The sequence below is a fragment of the Marmota flaviventris genome, chromosome 2 (genome assembly GCF_047511675.1).
Source record: "Marmota flaviventris isolate mMarFla1 chromosome 2, mMarFla1.hap1, whole genome shotgun sequence".
Classification (NCBI taxonomy): Eukaryota; Metazoa; Chordata; class Mammalia; order Rodentia; family Sciuridae; genus Marmota; species Marmota flaviventris.
Window position 1 is genome coordinate 48,187,856 of NC_092499.1, and position 19,155 is coordinate 48,207,010.

A 19,155-nucleotide genomic window follows, 5' to 3' on the forward strand; every position below is an offset into this window, starting at 1 on the left:
GAATGATGCTGGCTTGAGGCTTAGTGTAGATAGCTTTTATGATGTTGAGATATGTTCCTGTTATCCCTAGTTTTTCTAGTGTTTTGAACATAAAGGGGTGCTGTATTTTGTCAAATGCTTTTTCTGTGACTATTGAGATGACCATATGATTCCTATCTTTAAGTCTATTGATGTGATGAATTACATTTATTGATTTCTGTATGTTAAACCAAACTTTCATCCTTGGGATGAATCCCATTTGATCATGGTACACAATTTTTTTGATATGTTTTTGTATTCAATTTGCCAGAATTTTATTGAGAATTTTTGCATCTATGTTCATTAGAGATATTGGCCTGAAGTTTTCTTTCTTTGAAGTGTCTTTGTCTGGTTTTGGAATCAGGGTGATATTGGCCTCATAGAATGAGTTTGGGAGTGCTCCCTCTTTTTCTCTTTCCTGAAATAAATTAAAGAGTATTGGTATTAGTTTTTCTTTAAAGGTCTTGTAGAACTCGGCTGTGTATCCATCCAGTCCTGGGCTTTTCTTGGTTGGTAAGCTTTGGATGGCTTCTTCTATTTCCTCACTTGATATTAGTCTGTTTAAGTTGTGTGTATATCTTCCTGACTCAACCTGGGCAGATCATATGACTTAAGAAATTTGTTGATGCCTTCAATGTCTTCTATTTTATTGGAGTATAAGGTTTCAAAATAATTCCTAATTATCCTATGTATTTCTGTAGTGTCTGTTGTGATATTGCCTTTTTCATCACGTATAGTGGTAATTTGAGTTCCCTCTCTCCTTTTCTTTGTTAGCATGGCTAAGGGTCTGTCAATTTTATTTATTTTTTCAAAGAACCAGCTTTTGGTTTTGTCAGTTTTTCCAATTGTTCCTTTTGTTTTGATTTCATTGGTTTCCACTCTAATTTTAATTTTTTCTTGCCTTCTACTGCTTTTGCTGCTGATTTGTTCTTTTTTTTTAGGGCTATGAGATGTGGTGTGAGGTCATTTATTTGTTGGCTTTTTCTTCTTTTAAGGAATGAACTCCATGCAATGATTTTTCCTTAGTTCTGCTTTCATAGTGTCCCAGAGATTTCAATATGTTGTGTCTGTGTTCTCATTTACTTCTAATAATTTTTTAATCTCCTCCTTGATGTCTTCTGTAACCCATTGTTCATTTAGTAGCATATTGTTCAGTTTTCATGTGATGCAGAAATTTTTATTTTTTATTTTGTTGTTGATTTCCAATTTCATTCCAACATGATGTGATAAAATTCATGATAGTATTTCTACTTTTTTGTATTTGCTAAGAGTTGCTTTGTGGCATACTATATGGTCTATTTTAGAGAGGGATCCATGTGCTGCTGAGAAGAAAGTGTATCCGCTTGATGATGGTTGAAATATTCTATATATATCAGTTAAGTCTAAGTTATTAATTGTGTTATTGAGCTCTATAGTTTCTTTATTCAACTTTTGTTTGGAAGATCTCTTCAATGGTGAGAGAGGTGTGTTAAAGTCACCCACGATTATTGTGTTGTGGTCAGTTTGACTTGAACTTGAGAAGAGTTTGTTTGATGAACATAGTTGCACCATTGTTCGGGGCATATATATTTATGATTGTATGTCTTATTAGTGTATGTTTCCCTTGAGCAATATGTAATGTCCATCTTTATTCCTTTTGATTAACTTTGGCTTGAAGTCTATTTGATATGAGCATGGAAACCCCTGCTTGCTTCTGCAGTCCATGTGAATGGTCTGATTTGTCCCAACCTTTCACCTTCAGTCTGTGTATGTCTTTTCCTATCAGATGAGTCTCCTGGAGGCAGCATATTGTTGGATCTTTTTTAAAAATCCAATCTACTAGCCTATGTCTTTTGATTGGTGAGTTTAAGCCATTAACATTTAGGGTTACTATTGAGATATGGTTTGCATTTCCAGCCATATTTGTTTATTTTTGTTATTTAACTTGACTTGGTTTTCCTCTTTGATTAGTTTTTCCTTTAGTGAGCTACTTCCCTCTGCTGGTTTTCATTGTTGTTTTTCATTTCCTCTTCATGAAATATTTTGCCAAAACAACCTCCAAGCTCACATGCTCCAGCAAGTCACAGTAGCCTTGGCAGCTGTGGTGGCAGCAGCAACTCCTCCCTCTGCTGCTTCTTTTTCCACCCCAGCCCCACCTTAAAAACAATTTTAATACCACAGTATTGGACAATGACTGCTTGTATGAGGTTAAGTAAGTCCTTTTATAATCTTCCCAACTTTGTTATACAAAGTTGACTAAGGACTATAAAGGCTCTTTACATGGAGACAATAACTTGGCCTTTAGTTTCATAGAAACCAGCTGTCATCAGGGTAGACACCACTAAAGGTGATTTTATTATTCATGCACATGGATGAAATAAAAACCATGAACTCTCAGAGGGAAAGTAGTACTACTTTCCATATTTTCCATAGAATGCATATGGTAGAAAGTAGTACTACTTTCCCTCTGAGAGTTCATGGATTTTACTTCATCTGTCTCACATTTAGTAGGCATACTTGGACTCATTTAATATTACTTATGGAGCAGCTGCTATCTAGGAATACATATGGATGATAAGCAATGACTTTTGTAAGACTATAACAGTACAGACGTATGATCTGGATATTAAAAGACGCATGGGGTAGCTCCTAGTTTCAAGATGGGAAGGAGTGGGGCAGTCAGAAAAGGCTTTCTGGTGGAGGTAATACCTCAACTGAGATCTGAAAGATAAGCAGGCTTTAGACAGAGGGAATGAGGAGGTAGGGGAAGGTCAGGGGCAGAGGCCAGAAATCATGAAAGCTCAGAAGAGAGTAACCTGATATTTTTGTAGAACTGAATGTCATCTGGTCCAACTGGAGTTTGGAATATATGGAGGAATGGTGAGGCATGCCCCTCAGGAGGCAAGCAGGGACCAGCAGAGGGCCTTGCATGCAAGGTCAATGGGAAGTCATTAAAGTAATTTAAGTAGGGGATTCACTTGCTTAGAATTTCATTGTAGAAAAGACTAAAGGACTATTGTTCAATGAGAAGAAAAATATATTTGAAAGCACATTATCTAAAAAATATAATGAAGGTTTGTTAAATATATTAGTAAACATATTGTGATTTACTTAGTCCTTTCTACATATCTGTTTCAGATAGTTTTTGCTCTGTTACTCTGCAATATGGCCTTTGAAATAGACCCATATTCATGTGTGATTATATAATTTAGAACTTAATTTCTCATACTGGTAGGCAATTTCCCTTGGAGGTGGGGAGGCTAAGGCCACTCCCATTTTATGAAACTAAAAAAATTTTCATATACCAAACCTATCATTAATGTTTCATTAAAGCCAAGTAAAATGGGAACAGAATAGAGGGAAGAATCTTGTAATACTCATGTGAGTTGTATTTGTGTTTTTATGACTCAGGAAAACTCAGTATGTTTGTGAAATAGACAGTAAGTCTTGAGGTGTCTATATTTTGAGGTCAAAGTTTCAGATATAGGTATGAATGAACCAATGTATAAAGTAGTTAATCATGAAAACATTTATAAGCACAAACCATGTGCCACGTATGTTGCCTGAAGTTTGAATGAACCAAGTCAGTTATAGCCTCTGCTTTCATAAACACTTGGAAGAAAGGAATTCTGTAAGGAAGGGGGATGTGGATGAACTAGTAAATAGATATGCATATGGTAGAATATTCTCATAGAGTAGAACTTCCTGATACCTGGAGGCAGTAGTGTCCTTGAATGAAAAATGTACAATGGTGATTTGGATACCTCTCTTCAGTATTTAAAGAATCCCTGGCAATTCTCCAATTTATATTTATGTTCAATGAGCTTCTAACCCTTATCTGATCATAAGCACTTTATCCTTTTCTGATCTCGCTTCTCTTATCAAGTTCAGGTTTTTTGGGTCTTGTTTTCGTGCTGCTGGTGAGCCAATGCAGGGCCTTGCACATGCAAAGCAAATACCATATCTCTGGGCTACATCTTCAGTCCCAATTTTCAGTTTTTGAATATATTTTTCTCCTGCAAGTTATGAGTTTTGGTGAAGAACATCATAATTGAGTGTTCAGAGGGCTGACTCAAAAGTCAGGTGACCACTGTAGGGTCTAGGAAAGGGCTGGAAAGGTAGAATTTGAAATGGCTTATTTTTAGAGATGCTTTGAGGCTTTCGCATAGCCTGGGAACCCTGTGATTCCTGGAGATGGTCAAGCCTCAGTCTATATTAAACAGAACAGTTTGATCCCCAGTTATTAGAAGTGCTTTTTAATAATTTTTATTTTTGCTTTGTAAACTTGTAGGTTAAAGTCTATATTCTTGCTTAACTGATGAGCAAACTGGATCCATGTAGATTAAACCAAATTACAGGCTCTGTGATTCTTATATTTTCTGCAAATCATATCTTAGATGGCCATGATAAGTTTCAGGATCATTTTGGTTGCAGAGTAGGCTCTTTAATTAAATGAATGGATATGAAGTTGGGCTATACTGGCTTTACTACATTAAGGCATGCGTAAGCCCGTGTCTTAAAAGCAATTTGTGCAACTTTGGAATAGAAAATCATAGGCAGTGACACATAATAGTGGTGACTTGTTTTAATTTATTTAGGGTTATTGAGTAATGAGATTTGTTTGCAGGTAAAACCAGCTGTGAAGAAGCAAAAATGTAGCACTGGTGTTTTTCATTAATGTTTTCCTTATGTTTCTTCTTTTACTTCTGGAAGCAAAATTGTCTTCTATTTTCTCTTCCTTTAGCACATTGCCAAGAAGTTTGCTCCTTTCGCTTCTGGATTTTTCTGGTAAAAATGTCATAGCCAGCCAAATGGTATGTGTGTTAAGTTATTTGATGCACCACAAGGAAAAAATTATATATTTCACTAAAGTTGGCTTCTATAAGCTGCATGTCTGAACAAGTAATCTTTTTCATGGAGAGGAAACTACATTTCATATCATTATGGACCCTAACAATTCAAATCCATTTGCTCACTATTGTTGGTACATGACTCACTGAAATGGATTTTTTCTTTATGGCTGCACTGTAGGTATACACATTGAAGACAGTCTTAAATGCCTCTAAGACTTAATTAGTGGAACATTACAGATACACGGGAAATCCCCTGACGGTAGGGTTCTCTATTATGCTGCAGTGTCTGACATGCTTCAAACATGGTTTCTCTACTTTAGAGAAAAACTGGTGTATAAGGCAGCTCTGTGAATTAGTGGAAACCTCTTTAGATTTACATAGTGTTATAGGCACAGTATAACTAACAGGTCCTGTTTGATTTAAAATATTGTCACTTTTGTTCCTATTTTTGCAACCCCCCCCAAAAAAAAAAAACCAACTTAGTGGCTAGAGCCCAGGGGGGGTCCATAATGCATAAAGACAAATAACCCCCATCTGACAGTTTCGTAATTAGAGTATTTAATAATCCTCTGTGACTTATATATGCCAAAGCTCTTGTGGTCTCAGAAACTGAAGCACAATGAGTTGTTTATTTCATTAAATTACGGTGCCATAAAAGCTGTGGAAAACATTTTGGGCTTTGCTGTTGGGAAATGCTGAGTTTAAGGTAGGGTTCTACTACTTACTGGCTATGAAATCCTGGACCAGAGATCCTGGATCAGGGTTTTTCTTGGTATATAAACCCAGTTTCACAAAAGATTTTCAACCAGGGCAAGTGTAGGGAGAGGGAAAACAATAATATGATTTAACCTCATCATGAACTCTTAGTGATGCCTCAGAAACCTCAAAGTTTTCAGTGTTGATTGGAATGCTTTCTTTGTACTCTTTTAGAGTTGGACATTGGCGAAATTAATGAGAAGTTGTATTTGGGCCCTTGTTTACAAGTGTAATTTGAGAGATGTTTCATCCACATCTATCATATTAGTGCATGCGAAGTTGTCAGGGTCATCTGTAGAATCTAGCTGGCTTGTTCTTCATGTCTGGGGTGAGAGAGGAAAAGGAATGAACCTCAGCCTGTGTTGGTGAGGTTAGTATTTTAAGGAAATAAATTGGTAGAGATTTAACATCACACATTGTATAATTTTTTTTAAATGCATCACCTAATCTTCAAAATCCCCTGTGAGGTAAGCACTGTGTTTATCCTCATTTTGCAGATGAAGAAATTGAGGCACAGAGAGATTAAATAGTTTGCCTCAGCTCACACAGAAAGTAGCAGTACTGGGATTTAAACTCAAAAGGTCTTGTTTCAAATCCTGTGCTCTAGCTCAGATAAAACTTTTAGATAAATGTCATAGTGGTACTCTGGTTGCCTTCAGCTCAGGCATCTTTGGGACCAAGTCTTGAATGGGTCCTCCATCTTGCACTATGTTCTGAATTGTACAGGAATGTATGGAACTCCAACACAGCCAAAAGTAGACCAGCAAGGGCAAGGGATTCCTATGCCTGCTTCTGAATCCCAAATGTCCTGGACTATTATTTCTGTTAGGGATGAACTTGCCTTCCTAGGGTTATGTTTGAGTGATTCAAGCCAGCCTCCTGAGGTTCCTAAAAACAACCACTTTCAGCCATCACCATGTTATACCTTTAACTTCAATGTAGTTGAAATATCTATTTTCCAATAATTGTCTTGGTTTTGGAGAGTGCTTCATACTCAAATATGTCTGATCTCTATTCTCAGTCCCTCTCAGAAAATACTATTATTGATCAAGATATCTTGGTCCCTATTCTTGGGACCATATGATTAATGTTTGCCAGTGAAATGTGAGCAGATGGGGCCTACTTCTGAGTCTGGGTCCTACAACACTGGACGTGCACTCTTTTACATGTTCTCTTCCCCCTTCTGAGGTCTGCAATATGGAGGTTCAAGGGGCCCAGGTTTGATCAAGAAGACCATACAACACCCTAAAATCTTGCTATTCAAAGTATGATCCATAGTCTAGCAGCCTGGCCTTATCTGGGAACTTATTAGAAATGCAGAATCTCAGGCCCTATCCCTGAGAATCAGAATCTTAATTTTTAGCAAGAGTTCAGGTGATTTACATGCACATCAAGATCTGATGAACCAACAGTACAGAAAAATCTTGGTTCTCCAAGGGATCACATGAAACACGACTGCCCTGATAACTGATCCTCTGATCTCAGGACTGTTAGAGCAAGAATGGAATGATCATTTATGGTAAACCACCATAGTTAGAGGTCTCTGTTACAGTGGCTTAACCATCATCCTTTGTAATGCAGTGTTGCAGTTCTGATTTTAAAGATGAAAGAGATATAGTAAGTGTACCATCAGATCTCTGACAGAAAATAGGATTCAACTTGGATGGTTTGTATAAAGAAATTTTAATAAAAACATATGTGGGCAAGGCTAAGGATATAGGGCTAGGGTAGGGTCCTTTTCTATGAAGTTTGGTTGTAAAGAGAAGGAAAACAACTGGAAGCTAAAAGTAGTCTGAATATATTGGTGGGCTGTGGTGAAGGTACCTGTAAAATGGAAAAGACTGAAGTTAAAGGAGATAATTGATGGGATCCTGAATGAGGTGAGAGGGGAAGAATAAAAGCGTGGGCTTGGGGAGAGAGGAAGGAAGGAGGCAAAGATGTGGTCAATCTGTGGTGTGTGGCGAGGGTTGAGGGGAGAGATTAGGCTTGAGGAAGTTTATACCTTCTTTGTGAAGTCGGAGCGGGGGTTTGTTCTGAAGTAGAAGGAGCCATTTAATGCAACAGACTCAGTAAACTTTATATGAGTTGGGAATGGGGGAAGAAGACAGTGAATAGCTATGGTGGAGGACCTGTGTAGCTTGAAAATTTCTATTGTTTTAAGTCTCTCTGCCTTGTTCCTGGGTACCAGGTGGTCAAGTTGGAAAACCACTCTTGTAGGAAGTCATGGTTTCGGGTGAGGAATCTCCTATGCTACAGTTTGGTAGGGAATTTCCTCGGATTAAATCTGAACAGTGGCAACCTACCTTGAATTACCACATAACATTTGAGGCAGTAAAATTTCATTATCATACCTCTTTTGGTCAAAGTTGCACCTTGGACCCAGGGCTTGAGACCATGTATTCACCTGGTTGCTTTCAGAGAATGAGACTATGGTACAATAGAGCAGACTGCTTTAGCCTCATGTATTCAAACCCATGCTCAGAATTCACATGTGGGAAAATGGTTTGGAAGGTGCTATAACCAGAGTTGACTGCCAATAGTTCTGTGCATTGTGTACAAGATAGCCTGAAAAGATAGAGATTTGCCCAGGGGGCCTGAAGTTGCTTGCCACTTACTCAGCACACTCTGGTAGGGGATGCCCAGGTCTCTGGGATGCTGCCATTTATAATCATCTCCACATTAGCTGGTTTTGCTGGCCAAACCATCAGGCCAGCTGGTGGCTTCTCTTTGGCAGCTGTTTTAAGAAAATGATTTATTTTTTTAGAGACAATGGATTTTTTTTATCCATGCTTGAATGGATTTGGAATCTCTTTTCCAGTGCTAAATTGTTTGTCCAGTTAAAATAAAAAAGAACAGGGACATATAATTCTTGATTTCTATGTAGTTTCTGATTCAGCTTTACAGGATAGAGTTTGTACTTTTTTTTTTTTTTACTATATTTTTTTAAATTTTTATTGTTGGTTGTTCAAAACATTACATAGTTCTTGATATATCATATTTCACATTTTGATTCAAGTGGGTTATGAACTCCCATTTTTACCCCGTATACAGATTGCAGAATCACATCGGTTACACATCCACTGATTTACATATTGCCATACTAGTGTCTGTTGTATTCTGCTGCCGAGTTTGTACTTTTGTATAGAACCATTTCTTCCTTTTCTGTTGGAGTATCATGTTGTATATAGGCGGAGGATGTGTTTAGAAGCATTTAATGTTTTCACAGGTTTCACTTATATCAGCATAAAATAATATAATATGATGAATGAATTACTAGACATTTAATCATTTTTGATGACATAAATATATTAAATAATTTAATATAAATTCTTGTCTTCCCCCCAACTCTGAGAATAAAATTACTTTGTTCTGAATGCTGTTTATTTTTTAGCAGAAAAGACAAATTTGATTATCTAATTGTTTGTTAAACAGAAAGAAGCAAATTAAAACTTAGTTATTGTTGATTAAAAACCTAGTCCTTTAGATTTTTCATGGATAAAGTAGTGTATTTATTTTGTTCATGAAAAATAAACTTTATAAATCTATTTTTTAGGTATGGACAAACATAAGCATGCATGGAAAATTTGCTCATTGATGTTGGTAAGTGAAAAATAGAAAGTTATGAAATAATATATATAGTATGATTCTCAAACTTATAAAACAAAAAGTAATGTGTGTATATACAAATTTTAAATAGATGCATTTTTGTGTATATAAATGTTTAAACATAATAATTGGAAGGAATGCTGACATTTTAATTTAATTTTTTATTGTAGCTACTGTTTCTGGAATGGAGGTCTTTCTCATGTGTGAGCCGATGAGAGTAGGTTGTTAGAAATGAAGAACACAGTGCAACTTGTAGGAGGGAGGTGACTGAGGCCTCCTGGTAAAGTTAAAGTGTTGAGAGAGGCCACATTATTTTCTACTGGGGATATACATTGCAAAATTGGGAGCATGAAATAATTGCAATTTTTTCCTCAAAATTAAAAAAGTAAATGCTGTACATTCACTTTTTCCTAGTTGTTTATATTGTCAACACTATATGTTTGAAGCCTGGATAAAATGCACTTAATCAGAAAAAAACTATTCAAAACAAGAGAATTTAAGTGATGAATATAAACAATGATTTGTTAATCTCTGGAAAATCTACTTGATTTTAAGTCAAACAAATCACATTTACTCGTATTAATAGGTAAATTCTAAAGATGGCAGTGTAAGAAATAAAAAGGCAGAATGTACAAGAAAGAAAGGAGTATGCAGCACAGGTTGCCATTGTGTGGCTCATCTTACTTCCCTTACAAACAGGCATGTGTTGGGGTGTGTCAAATTGTTGCAGAAGAGATGCCAAGTGCTGAACAGATTTAGCTTTATTATAGCAAAGACATTTTATTGCAGCCTTCAAACCAATTCAGTCTGATTTCTGAAGACTTAAAAACATACCTACAATTTAAAGTAGCCCCTAAGGGATACACATGGTGCACCATCAAGCCCAAGGCAATTTATTGGCAGAATTAAATTCTGGCTAATTTCTGTAGTGCCAGTGTGTCCAGCTCTCTCATTAACGGCACTAGTTACCAATGGAAAATATGTCTTTCAGTGCAGGGTACTTTTCTGAAGTGGAGCCAGCCTCCTGAGAAGTGCCTGAAAGATTGGTTTGGAGTATTCTGAAGTGGTTTGGGGGTCCCCAGAGACTCACAGCCACGGTCAGGGCCTCCTTTGGCCTCTGCAGAAGTTTCTGAAGTGAGACTTTGTGCTCATGCCAGGTTCTGTTGCAGATGGCTTTTGTGTGGGAAGAGGAGGTGCAGCTCACCTCCCATGGCTGAGAGAGAACTGTGAAGGAGGAATGGGAACCCTGGGAAAAGGGGTTTCAGTAAGGAAAGTGCAAAGTCTGGAGATGAATCTGGAAAACAATCTAGTCAGGTCACTTCCAGGGCACAAAAATCCATAATTGCAAGCCACAGAAATGGAGTTCAGGTATCTTGGGAGAGTGTAAAGAATTGAAAGGAAGGGGAGATGTGGTAAAGTTGCCAAGGTTTGCTGCAGCAAGCTGGGGGAAGGGTAGACTGGGTGGGGTAAAATCAAAGTGCCTTTGTATTTACAGAGTGAGGGTTATCCACACAAGGCAGGGTTTTAGAACTTTCTCTGTGATGACTTCTGCATTTGTTTACTTGACAAACTGCTTTTTGGTATTGTGCTTTCTGTTTGCTAATGAAAATGGACAAAAGGGATGCTTTTTACTAAGCGACACTCAAGTAAAGAAGTGACTATATTTATCTTGAGTCTTTGATTTGGCTAATAGCTTAATTCACTGAGACCAGGTGGAGAGTAGGGGCTCTGGATGACTGGACCATAGTAGCTATTGGAGAATATGGTTGTCACAGATATATACTGTGGTCTGAATGTGTGCATTCTCCTAATTTCTTGATGTTGAACCCAATCACCTAAGTTATAGAATTAAAAAGTAGGGCCTGCAGAAGTAGATTAAGTCACGATGCCAAGCCATCATGAATGGGATTAGGTGTCATTATAAAGGAGCTTATGGGAGAGAGTTAAGCCTTTTTTTTTTTTTAATAAACCCTCTTGATCTTCTGCCTTCCATGTGAGGATATAGCAAAAAAGGTACCATATTGGGCGAAGGAAGCAAATGAATCTACTGGTGTCTTAATCTTAGACTTCTTGTCTTCCAGAACTATCAGAAATAAATTCATGCTATTTATAAATTACCCAGCATCAGGTATTTTGTTATAGCTGCACAGATTAAGACACTGTGGTGAAGGACATGGTAACAATATTTTGGGTTTATCCTGCCTTAATTCATGTTGGAACTATGTTTAATTTTCTTTTGAGTTTCTTTTTGGGGCCAGGGTTATAGCTCAATGGTAAAGCGCTTGCCTCACATGTGTGAGGCCCTGGGTTCAATCCTCAGCACTGCATAAAAAAAATAAACAAACAAGAATAAAGATATTGTGTCCATTAAAAAAAAAAGAACAAGAAGTTTTTTTCTCCAAAGGAAGAAGAGACTAGTTTATGTATCTTTCCAGGCACTGGAGTGATATCATCCTGGCATGTGAAAAACTCAGAGATGGAAGTACAGGGTGGGTTGAGCTCAGGGGTGTCATTGAAGCTAACAAGAGAGGGTGTCATTAGAATCCCAAGAGTGCCACTTGAGAGATACAAGCCAAAACAAAATAAAAACAAAGAAGGGAAAGAAAATCAAATATTCTTTTAAGAATTGTAGTAAAGCTTTGGGAAAATGAATGAGTTGGAGTAGACCTATCAGCAGATGCCTGGAGGAAGAAACTAGAATGATTTACTTCATATTCCTGAGAAAATGGCTACAGAAAATCAACAAAGGGACCAGTGAAGAATTGAGATAGAATGGGGAGGCATCTGCCAAAGGATTCCTCAAGCCTAAGAGGCAACAGAGAGAGCTATTACATCTGTTATGATAGACTTGGTGTTTTAGATGAAAAATTCCCTCAGTGAGTCTAGTGTTTAGTGAACTATGAACATTAAGTTCATAAAATCTCAGTGAGTATGCTGTTTTCTTATTTATCCTTGCTCTATGATTAACGAGAAGGGGCTCACATTCTCACTCATTTTTCTGTTTTATGATGCCTCCATCTCTGTAATTCTTTGTGGGTTGAAATATAACCTGTTTTTTTAAAAAATACTTTTTTAATTGTTAATGGACCTTTATTTTATTTATTGATATGTGGTGCTGAGAATTGAACACAGTGCCTCACACAAGCTAGGCAAGCGCTCTACGACTGAGCCACAACCCCAGCCTGTAAACTGTTCTTTTTAAGATACCAGTATCCTTCCCTCCCTAGTGAGCTTCTCTAGTCAAAGGAAAGAAAAGAAAATCTATGGCCATGGTTTTTGTCTGATGTCTTTGGAGAACATAAGAAGCAATTTGGGAAAACTATTATAGAACTTTTTCATTGATGTCAAATTTGCAGACTTAAAAATAATAGGTGGTTTTTTTTTCCTTTTCTTCTCTGTCTCTGTCTCTGTCTCTGTCTCTTCTTTTTCTAGTTCTAAGCATTGCTCCCAGGAGTGCTCTACCATTGAGCTACCTCTGTAGTCCTTTTTATTTTTTATTTTTTGGTGTAGGATCTCCCAAAGTTGCTCAGGCTAACTGTGAACTCATGATCCTCCTGCCTTAGCCTCCTGAATAGTGGAGATTATAGGCATGTGCCACCGTGTCCAGCTTGCTTCTTTGCTTCCTTTCCTCTCCCACCCCCAGCTTTACTAAAGTATAAATGATATAAAAATTACATGTATTTTCAGTGTGCAGTGTGAAGTTTTGATGTATACAGTTTTTTTTTGCAACCACCATTCTACTCTGCTTTCATGAGAGTGACATTTTTAGATTCTGCATACAAGTGCAATCATGCACATATTTGTCTTCCTGTGCCTGGGTTATTTTACTTAGCATAATGTCCTCCAGGTTCATTCACATTATCACAAATGACAGAATTCCCTTCATTTTTGAGGCCAAATACTATCCTATTGTGTTTATACTCCATATTTTCTTTATTCATTCATCCATGGATGGATGCTTAGGTTGATTCTGTATCTTTGCTATTGTGAATAGTACTACAATAAATATAGCAGTGCAAATATTTCTTTGACATACTAATTTCATTTCATTTGCATATATAAAAGGTGTACCTTTAAAGATAAATTTTGAAAGTCATAGTATTCTTTTCATTATTAGATTGACTTTCTAATGCCAGAGAATATATCTGTTGTTTTCTTTTTTGGCTTCTGCTATTGGAATACCTTTCCTATGTTATAGGGAGGTTTCTCAAAGTTGAAAATGATTGGTACTTAATTTCTCAGCTTTTCATGCCAATATGATACAGACTTGTGACTGAGGCTTGGCCAATCAGGTGCATTTGCCCTGATCTTCAAATTGGACAACAAACAAAAGAGAATCAGGGAAAGTGGTGTTCCTTGGGTAAACAGGAACAGTGATAGTAAGGTCTGCTTTACAGGGACAATAGGGCCTTGGGTAGAGTAACCTGGGGCATTTACGGCTTAGTATGCTGTCATTGGTGAGTTTTGTTGTAAGGGTTTATGTAGCAGTGGTTCTGGTTTCCTGGTCATCCTTATTCCTGCTCATTTTCGGATCGTGGTTTTGTAGTCTTCCCTGGAACTTTGTGAACTATCCAGTCTTCCAATAAATTCCATTTCTGTTCAAATCAGTCATCTTCTGTTACTATAGTGTTTGTGTCTGGCATGTTTACCACATTGAATTGAGAAGAAGCTGGGTTTTTCTTTTAGCCCTGTGACTAAGGAATAAGGTGACCAGCAGTCCCAGTTTGCTGGGACTGAAGGCATTTCCAGGACACATGATTTTTGGTGCTAAAACTGAACCAGTTCTTGCATTGAGCTGGTTGAACCTAGTAAGTAGCCATGTGGCCTTAAACATGTATCAAACCTGCTGTGTCTGTTAACTAGAGGCACACTTGCTATTTAAAGATCAAGTCAAATCATTGATATGAAAGTACTTAGTAACATGTAAGGGGCTATATGAAAGCAAGGGTAGCATTATTGTTGAATATTTCTAGACAAGAATCCTCTGACTGCTTAACCAGTGCATAATGTAATTAGAAAACTATATGCATGAGAATAACATGCTAAATTGTATGTTAAAAGTCTTTTTAAAAATGCAGATCTCTGGGTGTTATCCTAGACCTGATAAGAGAAATTTCTGGTAGTGAGTCTCAGTAAGGAGTTTATGAACTTTGCAAGTGATTCTAATCCATACTAAAAATTGAAGAGCCCCACATTAAGAGGAAAAGAAATAAGGTATAGAATGTTCTACCTCCCCTTCTAGTGCACCAGGGTCTGTCCTGAGTTCTCCCAATTCTGGATACCACATTTAAAATTCTTGCTACCAAAGTGTGGTCCATGGACAGTACTATTGGCACCACCTAAGCACTTGTTAGAAATGTGGACTCTCAGGCTGCATCCAAGATTATTAAGTCAAAAATCTACATTTTTACAAGCTCTCCAGGGGATATGCATACATGTTGAAATCTGAGAAGTATTTTCCACATGAAGTTAATGTCAAATACCAGGTAAGGATTTACCTGCCAGGTGTAAGAGGTTCCCTATTGGTTACTTTCTCTTCCTTCCTCTTCTCCTTCCTGAGAGAATACTGCACCAACTTTTTTTTTTATTATTATTATTGTTGTTTGTGTTTTGAACTGAGGAAAACTGTATTAGAGGACATGACCGGGTGGTGTCAAGTGTGCTTATTAACCCTTCCCTGCATTGAACATACCTCATGAATGTCAGGCCTCCTTAGCAGCTCTGCTGAACTAAGTTCCATACATGACCAGGACATCAGACCCTAATGCACCCTCCCTGCAAGCAGGCAGAGCCAAAGGGGGGAAAAGGAATGAGCCAAGACTATCAGATTCTGCTTCCAACCCTACCTGCCACTTACTCATTCTTGCTGAGGAAAACTAGCCCTGTGAGTAGCCCTGATCGTTACACCTGGTGGAGTCTGGTAACACCACCTGGACATTTTAAGTGTCAGGAGGTAGTGCTCCTTCATAACATCAGTTATAAAAAATCTCAAGAGCTTTTGTCCAGAAGTCCCACCGGACAAAACTGTCCCCAGCCAGCCCAGATGACCTCAGGTCATTGGGACATAGGCTCTGCAATGACATCTTGTGGACTCTGGATGGATATCCCTCTGTCCTACCCAGCTGCTTCTTTTGTTTTTACAAAACATGCTGGTTCCACAGCTGCCAAGTTTGAGGAACCCCTTGGAAATGCAGGTGGTGCTACATCTGCAGATGAACTTCTGGAGGCAGGAGCCAATTGGTGAATAGTACATTTTTGAGCAGAGAGGGCTGCCTTTCCAGCCTTCACTCAGATCAGGTTGCCTTGGAATCTTCCTTCAGTCCATGGAGAAACTGCTTTTCTTCCAAGCATAGGTTTCTCACCTCCATTGCATGAAAACGACTCTGAATTCAGACTGATTGCCTCAATGCTTGACAGTGTGTTGTTAGTGATATGCAAAACCAGGCATTGAACCCCAGTGTGTCTAGCATTGTTTAATCGTTTAATTGGCCATAATGATTTTATTATCTGGGTTTTAAAATGGGACAATCGGGCAATTTTTTCAAAGTGCTTCCAGGTTGATTACATATGTAAAGGGGAGGAGGTATGCAATATCTATATGCCCAGTAACTGCTTTTTCAAATTACATTCATTCCTCTTTATTTTATTTGAAAGTGTAGGGAGTTCAATATAGTTCAAGGAAAGCATTGTGGTAAACAGCCAGATTAAATGTGAGCAGTGTAAAGAGCAGCAGCTTGCAGAAATATTGCTATAGATACTAAGACCGTATCCTGCCTCGATACGGACCACACATAATTGAATCATGTTCAATAGAAGGCCATTACAAAACCGAACTTATTTGCAATGCTAATGTGGGGAAGACAGCTGTCACAGGGAATTAAATATGATCATTCAGAGCTTGAATAAATGAGGTGTCCATTATCTTCTGGCTGTGTTGCAGGCTGCTTGAAGAACACAAATAAATGATACTGTTGCAGTAACCAGCCCCTGGTTTTGTCTTTTAGTCCTGGAAATATGAGAGCTATGGAGGCGGGGGTGAAGAGATAGGGATATAGAAAAAAGGCTTGGCAGATAAATACAGGCAAATGGGCAAAGAGTTTTATATTCCCCCTCCCACCAAGAAACCATGAATGCACAGACATAATCAAAATTCTATTTTTGATGCCTGAAATAGATTTTAATTCTATTAAAGATTTTTATCAAGATTCATCCCTTTTCCCTAAGACTCAAATCACAGCCAACTCACAAAGGAGGCTGAATGTGAAAGGGTAGAGTGGGGAGTAAACAAAGCTAATCCTTTTGTCCCTTCCCCAAGGCCTTCCTTCCCATCCAAATGGATAATAAAGATAACAGAGAACTTCTTCATGGATAATCAATCTGCCAATGAGCATAAAAGGTACTTGGATCAGCGCTAGTTTTAGAAATGCTATTAATTATCCAATTAACAGAAAGGGAGTTTTCCTTTGATTGGATCTGAGCAACCTATCTAAAAATCAGTTTTCTTATGTTAATAACATAGAGAAACTAAGCTGTCATCTTCTGACACATAATAAAGTTAGGAACAATCTTTGACAAAACACTTAAATATAAGACCATTTCCTGATAGAATATCTAATGCAGGTAATTCTAGAACATGGTTTATTAGTATAAAATTATATGACACTGTGGTTAAAAGAAACTCAGGCTCCTGTGAGCAGTGGCTGACAAGACTTTATGAAAGACACTACTGATGCAAAGCAACCCCTTGGAAATAAACAAGGTCTGTGAAAGGCTAGGGTTTTGATTGTCCTTCTCTATAAGCTATTAGCTAAGTTAGCAGTCATACAAAAGAAAAAAAAAGTAATAGTAAAAGTGAGAAATAGACAAGATTGTGTGTGTTTGTATCTGTCTTTGTTTATCCCAAGAAACCTAACATTGGAAAATTTGTGTATTATACCATATGGTTACATTAATGGAACATATATATTCAATTCAAGAAAGTATTATAATTGTTATCTTCTAAAGCCTCTGAGTGTCTCAGTGCTGCTTGTCTGTTAACGTCTAATAAGTTGGTTTCAGGCATCTGCATAATATTTTAGAAATGGAATATAAGTATTTAACTGGAATTCCAAGAATTGGTAGGGTAACAAAGCTGTAAGCAAAAAGTATTCCTCATGCTCACAAAACAATACTTCTCCTGTAAGAGTGCATGTATTTCTTGTTAAAAAACTATTCATTTGAGAAAAGACTGTTACGCTATTGGTGGGATATTTATTTGTGATGGGAAGAGGGAAAAGATGATTGGGTTTAAGATTCTAAAAGAATCCTCTAGAACCCTGGCATGGAAGGAAGTTTAAGGAGTCTTGCCACTAATGCCTACATTGGGAGAGCTACCTCAAACAGATGCCATCTTGTATTCAAGATTTCTTACTTACTCGAAGCTTGAATAATTTAGTAGGGGATTAAATAGGGTCTGTCTGACTGTAGCTATACGTTTTTTTTTCCCCTGAAATGGATTTTTCTGTTTGATTATAAATATCATACATGTTTATAATAAAAACCTTTGAACAATATAGAAATGTATGAAGTAGCAAGTGAAAATACCCCATAATTTCAGCCTTCCAGAAATAATCACCATTGACAGTCTCACATATATCATTTCAACATTTTTTTCTGTGTACACAGAAATATTTTCTTTGGAGATTATGTACATAGTATAATTTCACATGCTTTATTCACTTACTTGTAAATATTCTGAAAATTTCCTGTTATGGGCTGAAGGTATATAGCTCAGTGGTAGAACATTTGCCTATATGCACAAGGCCCTGGTTTTGATTCCTAGTACTGAGATTAAGGGTGGGGGTGGGGTGGGTGGAGAAGAGAAGAAGAAAGGAGAGAATGACAGCAGTTATTATAATATAATGGCAAACTATTGCCTGGAATCCAAATTCTGCCCCCTTCCCTCACCTATTCATGTGAATAAAGTTTTATTGGAACACAGACACACTCATTATTTACATGTTGTCTGTCGCTGCTTTAGCCTTACAATGGCAGAGTTGGGCAGCTCTAACAGACTATATAACCTGCAAAGCTAAAAGTACTTGATATATTGCCCTTTACAGAAAGTTTGCTGACTTATGATTTAACCAATCATTTTGGTTGGGAATGTAGATCATTTTTAATTTTGTGCCATACAAATAATAGTGCAATAAATGTGTTTGTCAACTCATCTTAGTGTATTCACTCCTCTTTAGGATTAATTATGAGCGGTGGAAATGCTGAGTGTTGCCTTAACTTTCATAGGCAACTAGGGTTCAGTCTGATATATTCCTACCCTATATGATGCCTCATTAACAACCAGTTTTTAGAGCCATAGATTTTAGAATCAGGAAACTTGAATTTTTTTGTTTTGCAATTACTAACTGTGTGATTGTGTAGATTCTTCAGGTGAAAGAATCAAGAATAAATTCTACTTAATTTAAAGAGATTTATTTGATGTTATTCAGTAAAGGGTTAACTCAGCAAACTCAAGATGCTTGAGCCCTGAATATTACAAAGAAAGGCTATCTTTAGGGGACTGGCCTTTGACAGGGTCCTGAGATATAACCTTGGAGACCTTGGAGTATCCTGCCTGATGAGAGTGTGTTTGACTCCTGAGGCCTTGGTACCACTGTCCCTCTGGGCATCTGGAGATTTGGTAGCTAAGATTGGCCTTGCAGGTGCCACATATCTATGTGACCTATCCTCAGTGAAAACCCTGGACCCCAGGACTTGAGCAATCTTCCCTGTTTGGCAGCAATTCTCATATGTTGTCATATCCTGAATAGGGGAACTAAGTAATGTCCATGAAACTCCACTGGCGGAGAGAGCAGCTTAAAGTTTGTGTGCCTGATTCCTCTTGGATGTCTGTCTTATATGCATTTTCCCCTTGCTATTTCAATCTGTATCCTTTTGCTCTAATACA